The 15444-nt window shown below is 41.7% G+C and overlaps 1 non-coding gene across 1 annotated transcript; it reads left to right on the top strand.

Annotated features, from left to right (window-relative positions):
- The first annotated feature begins 522 nt into the window (after nt 1–522).
- On the top strand, nt 523–595 carry TRNAG-GCC (transfer RNA glycine (anticodon GCC)). The gene has a single exon. It is a non-coding gene; the product is annotated as a tRNA-Gly (tRNA).
- The last annotated feature ends 14849 nt before the right edge of the window (nt 596–15444 follow it).

Genomic DNA, 15444 nt, shown 5'->3' with positions numbered 1-15444 from the left:
CCAGAGAAAGGAGTGCTTTTGTCCATCAAAAGACCAAAATCTGTCATCAAAAGACCATCTACCAAAAATGTCCAGAACAGCTTTATTCAAATAGCCCAAAACTAGAGACAGCCTGACTGTCCATCAATAGTCAAAAGGATGAATAAATTGTGATGTGACACAGCAAAAACATAAAAAGGATCAAACTACTAACGCAGGTAACATTATGGACAAATCTCACGACACATAATAAGGAGCAAAAGAAGCCAAACATGAAAGAGTACATTTTTCATGATCCCATTTAGATGAAGTCCAAGCACAGGCAAAAACTAATAAATGTTGATTGATGTCAGAATAGTGGTTACCTTTAGGGAGTGTGATTAGGGCAAGGTACAAGAGAGCCTGCTGGAGAGCTGGAAATGGTCTATAACTTGATCTGGTGGTCATTAGATGGTTTACACACACACACACATCTTAAAATTTGTTGAGCTGGACACTTAAGTTTGCTATGCTTTGCTTTGTAAAAGTTATACATTAGGGAATTCCCTGGTGGTCCAATGGTTAGGACTCTGTGCTGCCACTGCAGGGGGCACAGGTTCGATCCCTGGTCGGGGAGCTAAGATCCCACATGCCACACGGTACAGCCAAAAAAAAAAAAAAGTTATAACTTACACGAAAATTTGAAATAGAAAATAAATAAATAAAATAAAAATATGTATTGGGGCCTACCACGTAGGTGCTGTAGACACTTCGGTAAACAAAACAAAGATCTCTGCCTTCGTGAGAAGCAAGCAGACGACAGACCAAATGAATGAGGATACCGTTTTCCAGGAGCAGAAACTGATGGTTAGAGGGATGAGATAATTTGCCCATGATCCCCCAGCTGGGATGTGGCAGAGAGGAGACTCAGCTCTGCTTTAACCACCAAACCCTCTCCGCACTTCTTTTTCAGCCACAGACTCACAAGTCTTCCCCTCCCCTTCTTTCCAAGCCCCTTCCTTCCCACCTGTGGCTCAAGTACAGTAATGAACACCCTCAGACCCAGCAGCTCTGGGCCCTGGGCCAAACCCACTCAATGAAAGCAAACAAAATAAATTGATGGTGAAAATGCGGGATCTGGATTTCAAGCATCAGCAGCCCTGGTAGACCATGAGTTGAGTGAATCATATATCAAGAATGCCAGAGAGATCCTTTTTGTTTTTCCCTGAAATCAGAGTACCATGTTCCTGTTCATTTATTTCACAGGACTTTTCACTATTTGTAATCATCTAATTTACTTGCTTCATATAGGCCTCCCCAGCCATACTGGAATCTTCCAGCTACTGCTGTCTCTCACCTGGACTGCTGTAACAGCCTCCTGCCCGGTCTCCCCATCCCTGTCCCTCCCCACTGCAATCAGAGCTCAACACAACAACCAGAGGAGTCCTATTAAAGCAAGGAAACAACACCCCTGCATAAAGCCCCCCTGGCCTCCTATCGTGCTTAATACAAAATCCTACTGGATGTGATCCAGCAATTCCATTTCTGGGTAGACCCCCAAAAGAAGTAAAAGCAGGAACTTAGAAAGATATTTCCACACCCATCCCATGTTCATAGCAGCATTGTTCACAATAGCCAGGAAGTGAAAGCAGCCCAGGTGTCCATCAATAGATGAATAGATAAACAAAACGTCATCAATACATGTAATGGAATATTATTCAGCCTTAAAAGGGAAAGAAAATTTGACACATGCTACAAGGGTGAACTTTGAAGACATTATGCCAAGTGAAATAAGACAGTCATAAAAGGAGAAATATTGTATGCATCTACTTATATGAAGTTCCCAGAGTAGTCAAGTTCATAGAGACAGTAGAATGGTGGTTGCCAGGGGTGAGGTGGGAGATGGGGACTTAGTGTTTAATGGGTATAGAGTTTCCATCTGAGAAGAAGAAAAAGTTTTGGAGGCAGATGGTGGGGACAGTTGGACAACAGTATGAGTATAATTAATGCCACAGAACTATACACTTAAAAATGGTCAAGATGGTAAATTTTATGTTGTGTACATTTTATCACAATAAAAAAATATATGAAAAAAGAAAGCAAAATAGAGTGGTTTAAAAAAAAAAATCCTACTAGGCCTCTATGATATGGTTCTTGCCCATCCCCAATGTCATCTTGAACCCCTTTGTCTTCAGTTGCTGTGCTGCTGCAGCCACACTGAGAGCTTTCTGTTTCTTGAACACCCCAAGCCCAACCCACCTCCAAATCTTTCCCCCTGCCGATCCCTCTGCCTGGAACCCTCAGCCTCTGAAGCTTCAAGTAGCCTGGGCTCCCTGCTCGCCCAGCCTAAGCTCGAATGCCATCTCCTTAGAGAGGCTTCCCTACTTCATTTACCTCGAGTAGCCACCATCCCCTCATCTCACCCCTGCTCTAACACGATCTGAATTTTTTTTTTAATTGTCTTTTACCCTTCCTTTCCCCAATTATTCCTGCCAGACCCTCAAATTCTTTTTATTTATTTATTTATTTATTTATCTGGCTGCATCGGGTCTTAGCTGCAGCACATGGGATCTTTAGTTGTGGCATGTGGGATATTTAGCTGTGGCCTGCGGGATCTAGTTCCCTGACCAGGGGTCGAACCCCGACCCCTGCATTGAGAGTGCAGAGTCTCAGCCACTGGACCACTAGGGAAGTCCCTGAAATTTTTTAATTGGTTCTTCTTCCTCCTAGAATAAGAGCATGACTTTATCTTCCTTCACAATTAAATCAGCAAATATTTATTGCCAAACTGTGTTCTGGGCAGGAGATGGCAAACTACTACCAGCCACCTGTTTGTATAAATAAAGTTTTATTGGAACACAGTCCCACATGTCCTTTTATGTATTTTATTTTTTAATGCTCTATGGAATTCTTTCTTTTTTTTTTTTTTTGGCTGTGTTGGGTCTTTGTTCCTGTGTGCGGGCTTTCTCTAGTTGTGGCTCACGGGCTCTAGAGCTCAGGCTCAGTAGTTGTGGCGCATGGGCTTACTTGTTCCGAGGCATGTAGGATTTTCCTAGACCAGGACTCGAACCCGTGTCCCCTGCATTGACAGGTGGATTCTTAACTGCTGCACCACCAGGGAAGTCCCCTTTTATGTATTTTTCATGGCTGTTTTCATGCTACAACCTCAGAACTGGGTAGTTGCAACACAGACCGCGTGACCAAAAAGCCTAAAATGTTTACTGCCTTGCTTTTTACCTGAAAAATTGTACTGACTTCTGGTCTAGGAGTTTGGCCTACATCAGGGAGCAAAACATGCCAAAATCCCCTGCCCACACTTCTGGTGGAGCTGAGATTCTAGTGGGAGAGAGAAAGAGATTTACCTGTTTACAAGATAAATAGGACAGAGTTTAATATAGATGACTTAGGATAGTTAAATGCTGAGAAGAAAAATGTACAGTATGGGTCAGGAGGGTGGATATCTAGACTCAGTGATCAGGGAAGACAGGCCAAGGAGGTGGCATTTAAGTAAATGTACGAAGTGAGAGTGGATTTTGGGGGAGTACTAAATCAAAGGCCTGGGCTGAGGCAAGACAGCCAAGCTTGGGGAAGAGCAGAGAACCCAGGGGGGTTGGAATGGAGATGCAGCCAGTTCACATAGGGCCTCGTCGGCCCCAGCGACGACTTGGTTATCCTTGGAGTGAAGCAGGAGGTCACGGGAGGGAATTGAGCAGAGGAGCTGGTGTGACTTGAGTTTATCAGCATCCCTTGGGCTGCTGGGTGAAAAATAGACTGTGATGAAGAATGTTACCTGCCATATCAGTAAACAAAGGATGTTGTGGCCATCAAGCCATCATTCCCTGCAGCCACCTCCAACTGTGCACCCTGAGAGGATTCAGGGTGGAGAAAAGCAGGATACTGGCCCTGGATAGTTAAGGTGCCTATCAAAGGAATGATTTCAGTGAGCTCAGATTCTTGCATCTTCCCATGCATAGAGAAGCACTAAATTCATCGACTTGAGATGCCTGGCTTTCTTTGATTAACAGTAACCTTGTGATGATCCCACTACCTGGCTTTTGTTGCAAAAACTCCTGTATATCCTGGCTCCTCCCTTGCCTCTTCGGAGCAGGCCCTCAGAGCTATCTGGAGAGGCTGCCTCCCAGGTTTGAGTCCTCAGAAAGTCCATACAATAAAACATAATTTTTTAATAATTTAATAATCTCAGCTTTTAGGCTGTTCATTTTTTGTCAGTCGACAAGACCATGGGCTGGGCAGGGAGGGGCAGAAGCAGGGCTAGCAGCTGGGAAGCAGGGTTTGATATGCTCAAAGAGGTGGAGGAGTAAAAGGGCTAATATCAGCCTGGACTGCCAAGTGGACCCAGGGTCCTGTTTTTGCGAAACTACAGCGTTCAATAATTGTGGACCACTGTATTCAGAACACCATTATCTGAAGCTCTGCGTCTGGCTTGGAACTCAAGGCAGCTTCTCAGCGTCTGAGTTCCAGGAGCGAGAAAGGCATGTCATTGGTACTCATAGAATTTCAAACTGCAAATTTTCTATAATTTTAGAGAACAAAGTTTCTCAGTGAGTAAGAAAGTAGTGGTCACTCAAAGAGGGGGGTTACTGTGGCACTTTAAATCTATGAGTGTCCTTGGAAGAAATACTATTTTCTGTTAACTTTGCAGCCAGCTTTATTATGTCTGTTACCCCAGCCTGGCTGAGTTTTGGATCTCTCAGTCTGATCCAATTTTTACTTTCCTACAATTAAGGATCATGTACTACATTTAGTAGTTTCGTCTCTTAAGTGTCTTTTAATCTAGAATACTCCCCACTTTCATATATATATAAAACATTGTCCTGTTGAGGAGAGCAAGATAATTATACTGTAGAATACCCCACATTCTGGATTTCTCCTTTTTTGTTTCTTCATTGGCATGGTTTACTGCGTTCCTCTGTCCCCTGTATTTTCTGTAAACGTTAGATCTAAAGGCTTGATTGATTTCAGGTTAGTATACATTCTTCCCGGAATAGGAGCTACTGGGTGAGGGGGGATTGACTGCAAGGGAATATGAGGGAACTTTCTGGAATGATGGAAATTTTCCATGTCTTGAATGCAGTGGAAATTAAGTGTATACATGTCAGAACCCATCATCAAAGTGGATACTTCAAATGGGTGCATTTTATTAAACTATATCTGTATAAAACATACCTTTATGAAATTATATCTCAATAGAGGAGAAAGAGAATCTGTTTAGATCTCAGCTTCTGTGTGTTCTCTCTCCTAGAACTAAGATGCCTGAGAAAGCGCCTGCATCCAAGGTGTTCCTGCCTTCACAACGGTCCTTCCTCCACTTTGTAAAAGTAAGGCAAATGCTTCTCAGTCATCTTGAAACTTATTTAAGGCATGTTGTGCTGTGGTGTAAAAACCTGGACGCCGAACAAAAGCATAAACATAATAGTGTGTGGCTAGGAAAGGCAATGACCCTAAGGACTGGGTAACAAATCCTTTTGCAATTCGGATGATTTCCTATTTGCTTCCAACCAACATGAAGGAGGCACTGCAAGACTTGTTGGATAATAGATTATTACAAATAATTTCTGGTAATGAATCATAATGTGATGTGTGGCAAATAGGCATTCAAACATGGGTGACCTTGGGGACTTCCCTGGTGGTGCAGTGGATAAGAGTCCACGCTCCCAATGCAGGATGCCCGGGTTCGATCACTGGTCAGGGAACTAGATCCCACATGCCGCAACTAAGAGTTCACATGCCACAACTAAGGAGCCCACCTGCCACAACTGAGACCCTGTGCAACCAAATAAATAAATAAATAAATATTTTTTAAAAAACATGGGTGACCTTGAATTACTTGGCTGTGACAAAATTTCCATTCCAGTCTCCTGTTTATGTGAAAAACATTTCTCAGTATTTACTTTATAAAAGCAAAAAAAAAAAAAAAAAAAAGGAATAGAGCTTCTTCTAAACTCTATCCCATTCCAGCAATAAATAATATTTATCCACAGACAGATGGACAACCCCCAAAAAACACCAAAAAATAACTAGCCCATCCACCTTATTAAAAGACTCATTTAGATAAAACATACTTTTCAATGTATAACAATTACTGATCATAATGTGGTATATTTATGTTGTTTTGATCAATTATATTCAAATAATAATTGTAATGATAATTTAGAGAAAAATTTTAACACTTAGAGCCTTTTTTTAAATTTAAATTTTATTTATTTTTTTTATGCAGCAGGTTCTTATTAATTATCCATTTAACACTTAGAGCCTTATGAACACACGATACTCTTCAAAATTAGAGTCTTAGGGAAACCGGACGTTAATATATATATACACATATATATTAACATAACTTACAAGCATTTTGTTGCAGAGAAGTATGATCTGGTGGTTAATTTTAAAACTTTTCACATATTATATCAATATTAGAATAGAAGTCTGTGGGAGAAATAGAATGGAAATACAAGTTCAAGGAGAAAAAAAACGGTAAAATTAAACTTCCAGTTGTTAAAAGCCTGTTCTTTTTTTTTCCCTACAAGATTTTCCATTTATTTCCATGATGGTGTGTGATTATGTTCATGGATTTTTAAAAATAAATGATGATAGGTATATTTAAAAGTATGAAGTAAAATTATATTCTAAAATATCAATATTTATAATAACTAGGAAATTAAGACTGCAACTATTTAAACTTACAATAAACAAATTTTAGGGACTTCCCTGGTTGAGCAGTGGTTAAAAATCCACCTGCCAATGCAGGGGACACGGGTTCAAGCCCTGGTCCGGGAATATCGCACATGCCGCAGAGCAACTAAGCCTGCGTGCCACAACTACTGAGGCTCGTGTGCCTAGAGCCCGTGCTCCGCCACAAAAGAAGCCACCGCAATGAGAAGCCCATGCACCGCAATGAAGAGTAGCCCCCACTCGCCACAACTAGAGAAAGCCCGTGCACAGCAACGAAGACCCCACACAGCCATAAATAAATAAATTTATTAAAAAAAAATTTTAGATGTCAAGTTAAAAATATGCAAGGGGTACAGAGTTCTTAAAATTATTTAAGAAGAAACACAAGTAAAATACTTGAAGATCACTAAACAAGACCTTTTGTCCATCTCCTGAGCAGAAACCATGTGCAGGCAAAATGCTCAAGATCAAGACTGACAGGTCCCTGCTCTCATGAGATATCATAGTAATAAACAAATATAAACAAAGGAAGAAAAACAGCCAGTTTCAGGAGTTGATACTTTGAAGAGTACAATAAATATAATAGACTGTTCCTTGGATAAGGATGAGGGTGGGGTTGGGGGGAGAGGGGAAGTTGGGTTGGTCAGGGTCTCACAAAGGAAGTGACATTTGAACTGAGACCTGAAGTGAGGATGTCAGCAACCAGAAAACCCAGGAAAGAGAGATTCAGGCTGAGGAAACAGCAAGTGCAAAGGTCCTGTGGCAGAAACAAGCTTGGTGTGTTCCAGGAATAGAAAGAAGATGCTGTGGCTGGAGCATGGTGAGCCAGGGGGAGTGCAGGAAATGTAGGCTGAGGTGTTGTAGGCCGTGCTGTGGAGTCTGAATTTTATCCTGAAGACAATAGGAACCCTTTAGAACAGAGTTTCTCAACTTCTGAGTTTCTCAATGTCCTATTGACATTTGGTCCAGGTAATTCTTTGTTGTGGGGGCTGTCCTGAGCATCGTAGGATGTTTGACTGCATCCCTGTCCACTACGCATTAGATGCCAGTAGCCCCCTCATCCCAAAACCCATTGTGACAACCAAAAATGTCTCCAGACGTCGCCAAATATCCTTTGTGGGAGGATACGTCCCTATAATGGGAGGCTACACACCCACCAGAAACGGTTATGCTGGTCTATAGCTGATAAACAGGAAAACACTCATGACCCCAGTAAGTCATGACAAATTAAACACATTTTCTCCCTGCTCCCTCCCATAACCTCCCTGAAATGACCACTGAGGAATAAGGAAGGTTAAACTAATGAGGAAAAGGAGAATAGGAGAGGAAACAACATTAGATGAAGAATGTTGACAAAATTTCAGAAGATAGAAAACAGGTGGGAAGTGAATTAGCCAAACACAGAGACGGAGGCCAAGAACTAAGCTAATCCCCAGTGGACAAACCAGAGGAATCTGAGAAACTGAAAATGCCCATCATATATGGAGGCTGGGGTGAGTTGGGACCAAAAGCTGAAGAACTGTGTGGAAGTCAGTATAAGGAGAGGGTGGATTCTTCCACCCTATAGAGCAGGTGACTCTGTCTTTCCCAGCCACAGCATAAGACAGGAAGTTTTAGAGAGTCTAGATTTGGGAAAGGGCAGAGTACAGGATGGAGTGAGTCATGAAACTGAAAACAGGAGGATGAAGTGAGAGGGTATCTAGAAATGGTGAGATTTCCAAGCTCCCAACCCCACTTGGCTCCCACAATGATGACAGTCAGGCTTAGACCTCTGAAATAATCAACGCAGGCTCAATTATGCTGCAGTAACAAAAATCCCTAAATATCAGTAGTTTAAAACAATGTTAGTGTATTGTTTGCTCAAGTTTTATGTCCTTGTGGGTTGTCTTCACTCAGTTTCTTGGAGCAGCCATGATCTGAAGGTGGATAATCACCGCACCAAAGGGAAAAGAGAGGTTCAGAGTCCTGCTTAGAGTGATACGTCAATTTTTTTTTGGATGAAATTTATATAACATAAAAGTCACCATTTCAAAATGAACAATTCACTGGTATTTAGTACATTCTCAATGTTGTGTAACCACCAACTCTATTTAGCTTCAAGTCATTGTCATCATCCCAAAAGGAAACCCATACACATAAGCAGCTGCTTCCCAGGCCCCTCTCCCCCCGTCTCTGCAAGCATCCATCTGAATGCTGTCCCTATGTATTGACTATTCTGGACTATTCTGTATGCAGGTAATCCTCATTGTATGTGGATTCCATATTTCTGAATTTGTCTTACTACATTAACTTTAACTTATTTGTAATTTCAAAATCAAGAGACTTCCCTGGTGGTCCAGTGGGTAAGACTCCGTGCTCCCAATGCAGGGGGCCCAGGTTCCATCCCTGGTTGAAGAACTAGATCCCGCATGCCGCAAATGAGTCTGCATGCCTCAACTAAGAAGTCCGCATGCTGCAACTAAGAAGTCCACATGCTGCAACAAAGATCCCATGAGCCACAACTAAGACCCGGCACAGCCAAAATAAATAAATACGTAAAAATAAATCCTAAAAAAAAATTGATAGTTGTGGACTTTCCTGGTCATTGGTGGAGCAGCAACAAATATGACTTGCTCTACATGCATGTTCCCAGCTGAGGATGAAAGAGGCAACACCCTTCTTATTTCAGCTCTCATACTCTAAACAAGTGTTCATGGTATATTTTGTGCCACATTTTGCATTTTCGTGCCTTTTGTTTGTGATTTTGCTGTTTAAAATAGTCCCAGGTATAGTGCTGAAGTGCTGGCTAGTGTTCCAAGAAACTACATGTGTTAGGTAAGCTTTGCTCATGCATGAGTTTTAGTGCTGTTGGCCGTGAGTTCAATGTTAATGAACCAACAATATGTATTAAATAAGAATTAAAAAAATTTTTTTTTTATTTTTGGCTGCGCCGCACGACTTGCAGGATCTTAGTTCCCCGACCAGGGATTGAACCTGAGCTCTCGGCCATGAAAGCACGGAGTCCTAACTTGGACTGCCAGGGAATTCCCTAAATAAGATTTCTTTCAACAGAAGCACATATAAATCAAGATTATGTGTTGACTGGTTCATGAAAATGTTGTGAACAGAGGTTCACAGGAACTGTATTTCCCTAGAAAAAGCGATTCCGTATTCAATAACTAAGTGTTCCCAGAGACGCTGTAGAACATATCTACCATGAATAATGAAAACCGTCAAATGGAATTTGTAAACAGAATCATACATTATGTGACCTTTTGTCTGGCTTCTTTCACTTAGCATAATATTTTTGAGGTTCATCCACATTGTAGCAAGTACCTGCATTTCATTCCTTTCAATGGCTGAGCAATATTTCATTGTATGGATATACCACACATTGTTTAGCCATTCATCAGTTGAACATTTGGACTGTTTCCATCTTTTGCCTACTGTGAACAGTGATGCTGTCAATATATGTGTACACACATTTTACCAGCCAAAGACTCCAGTCATCTGAGAAAAGCTTTTATTATGAAAGACAACTCCAAAACAAGCAGGAAAATGGGATTTGGAGAAACAGTGACAATGAGAGGAATGAAGTAAACTTCTAAAAATCTGCCATAAACATCTTAGAGAGATAATAGATGATATAGCATTCCTGGAACCGAACAGGCTATCTTTTTTTTAAATTAAAATGTATTTATTTATTTTTCTTTCTAGTGTTAAGATGTAATTGATATACAGCACTGTATAAATTTAAGTTGTAAAGAACAAGATATCTTTTTTTTTTTTTTTTTTTTTTGTGGTATGCGGGCCTCTCACTGTTGTGGCCTCTCCTGTTGCGGAGCACAGGCTCTGGACGCGCAGGCTCAGCGGCCATGGCTCACTGGCCCGTGTCCCCTGCATCGGCAGGTGGACTCTCAACCACTGCACCACCAGGGAAGTCCCAAGAACAAGATATCTTTTAAAAGGAATATTCAGGGAACAACAACAACAACAAGCTCTTGGAAATCAAGAAACTAAGAAGTAAAAAAATATTCAATGAAACAAGAGGAAGAAAAAAATTGAAGAAGTCTTCCAGAGAGAAGAGGAAATAAAGAACATTAGAAGACCACAACGGAAGGTCCAATATCCAAATAATAAGAATTTGAGAAAAATAAAACTGGGAAAATAAAGGAGAGAAAATTATCAAGAAAATAATAATTAAAAAAAAAAACTTTTCTGAACTGACAGAAGTGATAATTTTTTAGAGTGGTATACTGGAGTATTTAAGGTGAAATGTCATGATCTCTGTAACTTACTTTAAAATATTTCAGCAAATCACAATGCGATACCACATTATACACACCAGAATGACTGTAATAAAAAGGACAATGTCAGAAACAGATATGGGTTGTAGCTTGCCTTCCTTCTTTCCAATTCATGTCTAGCTTCCCCCCACCCCGCAACTGCTGGCCTTGCTGATCTCCAGCAACTTTAGGCCCATTGAATTCCCCACCAGCATCCACAGTTTTATAAGACTTAATTTCAATAATAAATCCCTTATTATGAGTTGTAAGGACTCATACTGGTTCTGCTTCCCTGTTCAAACCCCAACTGATGTAAGTATGGCACTAATTATCTGAGGAAAGGTGGCTGCTTATGCATAGATGCTACGGCAAGCACAGTCTCTGAAAGGCCTCACCAGCCATTAGTAACAGGACGTATTTGGAGGGAGGGGTTTGGAGGTCCAGTGGTAGGGAGAATTTTCACTTATTTGTTTTTTTGCAATTTTTTGTTTACCTTGTGATTGTATACATTTTAAAAACACATGCTAATGGTAAAATATAACATGTATCCAGAAAAAGTGCTGTAGGTAGAGTATGTAGTGGTATCTCATTGTGGTTTCAATTTGCATTTCCCTGATTACAAATGAAGCTGAGTACTTTTTTTTTTCATTAGCCATATCGATTTCTTCCTTTTTGCAAGGGCTTCTTAAAATCTTTTGCCATTTTTCTATCAACTGTCTTTTTCTTAATGATTTCAGGGAGCTCTCTTTAGTCTAGGTATAAATGCTTTGCCATTTACATATATTTCAAATATCTTCTACTAGTCCATGGATTTTTTTGACCCTCTTTTGAAGAGGTTTCTTTTGAAGAAATGTGTATTTCCTCTTGGTACAGCCTGAGTGTTTGTGTCCCCCCACCCCCCTCAAATCCATGTTGAAATTCAAATCCCCAATGTGATGGTATTAGGAGGTGGGGTCTTTGAGAGATGATGAGGTCATGAGGATGGAGCTCTCATGAATGAGATTAATGCCTTTATAAAAGAGACCCCAAAACAAAAACAAAACAAACAAACAAAAAGATTAGCTTTGGGACTTCCCTGGCAGTCCAGTGGCTAAGACTCTGTGCTTCCACTGCAGACGGTGCGGGTTCGATCCCTGGTCGGGGAACTAAGATCCCACATGCCGCGTGGCACGGCCAAAACAAAAAACAAAACAAAACAAAAGATTAAAAGAGAACCCAGAGAGCTCCTTTGCCCCCTTCCACCATGTAAGGACGCGGCGAGAAGGCACCAGCTATCAACCAGGAAGAGGACCCTCACCAGAAGGTGACCGTGCTGGCACCTTGATCTTGAACTTCCCAGCCTCCTGCACTGTGAGAAATCAATTTCTGTTGTTTAGCAGACCAGGGATCGAACCCAGTCTGTGGTATTTTGTTATAGCAGTCTGAGCAGATAAGACACCTCTTTTCTCAACATAAATGCCATAGACTCTGGATCTTTTTTACCAACTCTCTCACGAGACTCTTGCGGGCAAGGTGAGAATGCACAGGCTGTGTTACTTGTGTTCAGAAGCTGGGTCTGGAAAGCCCACAGGCACCGATAAAGAGGTCTTTGGGAAACGTTCTCAGTGTCACCTCTGTTCTCTGCACAGTCCTTTTTAAATTTGTGATCATCATTTATTAAGTTACAAAGATCCAGGCCCTGTGGTAAGAACTTTATATACTTGGCCTATTTTCTCTTTTTCACTCCCCCAGTTACCAGAGCCCATGTATCCATCAGTTACAGAAGGCACAGTCTAAGGCCACGGTACGTTGAAGTCCCCAGGAAAATGTTTTAATTCTTTTGGAATCAGAAGAAAAATAAATAAATATAACCCTGCCTTTATTATATTTGTCTTTATACCAACACCATCATAAAATATAGTTTTAGATTTGTGTGTGTGTGTGTGTGTGTGTGTGTGCACGTGTGTATGTGTGTGTGTGTAAGAATGTGTCCCAGCCAGCAACCTTATAAGGTGGGCACTATTGTTATATAATTTATTCAAGGGAAGAAACTAAAGTCTGAAAAGTGACTTAGCCAAGGTCAGACAGCTGGAAAGTGTGGGAACAGGGACTTGAACTTAAGCCTGGGGAACCCTAAAGCTTTTACGCTTGGCCACTAACCTAAAGGGTCCCCAGGTCAACACTGTCATATCCAGGGGGTGTATCTGGCTGGAGCTGGGGAGGTTTACCCTGGAAGAAGTCTTAGAGGAGATTTGATACAGTCTTCAAATATTTTAAGAGCTGTCACATGGAAAAAGGATTAGCCCAGTTTTTTGGGGCTCCTGAGAATGGAGCCGGGATAGGTGGGGTGGGGTTATAGGAAAGCAGATTTTGACCCAGTCACCTGTCAGTAGCAATTTATCCTGAAAACCATAGGAAGGAAGTTTGACCTCTGTCCCTGACAAGGAAAGAATTAAGAACAAAGCTGTGTTGGAGAGGATTACTGCCTTGGGAAGGGAGTTGGAGGAGAACGAGATGAATCTTTACGTCCCTTTAACATTAAGATTCTACACTTGCAGATATTAGAGGTTCAGCAAGTGTAGATGAGTCGGGATCCTCCCCACCCCCACCCCAATTTCACCAATCCTTAGCGAGCCTTCTCATGCACTCCTAGTGGGAGTCTAACTGGAAACAGTCTTTTTGGAAGAGCTATTGGCAGTATCTACTGAGACTTTCCATAACTTTTGACTTAGCACTTCTATATGGAAGAATCTCTACTATGATATAAATGCACAAATGTGCAAAGATATTTGCCCAAGGATGTTTACTGCAGTGTGTTTATAATAGCAGAAGGTTTACAACAGCCAAGTGTTCATCAGAAGGGGACGGGTTAAATGAATGATGAAACTAATACAACATTGTAAATTATTGTCAATTAATTATGGACCATTATTTGACATTGTAATTATTGTCAACTATACTTCAATATAAAACTAAACAATATTTTTGAAAAGGAAAATAAATGAATGATGATAAACGATTCATAGATCATACATGGTATTAACGATCCAGGCTCTGTTGTAGGCCCTAGGGATGCCCAAATGAGCCTAAGTGGCAAAGACCCCCCCAGCCCCACCCTGTGGTTGTCCCCCTTGTGGAGTATGGGAGGAAAATCAGACAATAAACCTGTTTAATAAGTAAATCAAACTGCACATTAGAAGGTGGTGAGGGTCGTACTGAGAACGCAGGGATGCGGAGTGGAGGTGGGGGCGGGTTGCAGTTTTCAGTAGGGTGTCCCGGGTAGACCTCACTGAGAAGGGAACATTAGAGAAAGGCTCGAAGCTGGATGGGACACCCGCCACTCTGAGGAGTCACTGGGAGAACACCTTTGAAGGGCCTGGCATCCAGCAGGCTCTGAAGAACAGTAGCTGTTGTTTATTTCAGTCCCCAGGAATTAGAAAGAGCCCCCAAAATGCTTATCTAAGGAAGATGCCTAAAAGTTTGCAAATGAAGAGTGGAAGGGCTTGGACTCTGGTGACTGTTTTTTACCTGCCTCCCCAGAAAGCAGTTGAAACATCTCATGCCAGGGAAGGTTCTTGCCTGTGTGTTTTGTTTGCCCACCTGCCTTTGTAGCAATCCATCTGCCCATTGTATTTCTTTCTATCAGTTTCACTGGGTGGAGGAGGCTCCCCAGCTCCCTTGTCCTTGATAAAGCCCCGGAGGGCCCCCATTAGGCAATGAGGAAGCTCTTGGTGTGGTAAGGTCTCTCCCTAGACAGGAGGTTACTCAGCAGCAGCCCCTTAAACGGTAGGAGTCAGTCCCTATCAGTGCATTTATTCTGAGTCTTGGCAACAGACAGATGGGAAGTACCAAAGGGATCTATGGGTTTTTTTCCCTGACTCCAAGCAGGCTTTTATCTAGCACCTTCTAAAAATGGCTCTGGTCTCTTTAGGGTAACAGGTTATGGGGTCTGCTCTGGTTTAGATGTTACCTGAAGTAGGGAAAGGGGCTCCTTCAAGGGGAGAAGAGACAAGAGATTTCTATACAAAGCTGGAAATAAGTATCCCACGAGATGAATAAAGTCCTAATGGGGGGATAAGGAAAGGCTTCCCTGGCACCAAGGACACTGCTGGTGGGACAGGAGGAGACACAATTGGGGTTTTGACACAGGGAAATGGGGATGGTGTCCCAGGCAGAGAGCACAGCAAAGAAAAACACACAGAAGCAGCTAACAATGGAGCATATTCAAGCTGTTCTAAGTAGAACCTTTTGTCAGGAGCATAGTGATAAAGAAAATAATAAATAATAGTAATAACCAACATTCATTGTATACTCACTATGTGCCTGGCAGCATTCGAAACACTACATCCTCTCTCTAACCCCCACAACACTCCTAGAAGACAATATATTAACAGCCCAACTCTATAGGTGAGGAAACAGAGACAAAGATTGGTTGATAATTTGCCCATTTGTGGCTGAGGGGTTTATAACACAGCACCACCACCAATAATAATAACCACAATTATTAGCTGCCATGGATTGATCGCCAAGCCTTTTCCCGAGTGTTGGCCAT

The sequence above is a fragment of the Orcinus orca genome, chromosome 16 (genome assembly GCF_937001465.1).
Source record: "Orcinus orca chromosome 16, mOrcOrc1.1, whole genome shotgun sequence".
Taxonomy (NCBI): Eukaryota; Metazoa; Chordata; class Mammalia; order Artiodactyla; family Delphinidae; genus Orcinus; species Orcinus orca.
This window is presented reverse-complemented; position numbering and strand designations above follow the sequence as displayed.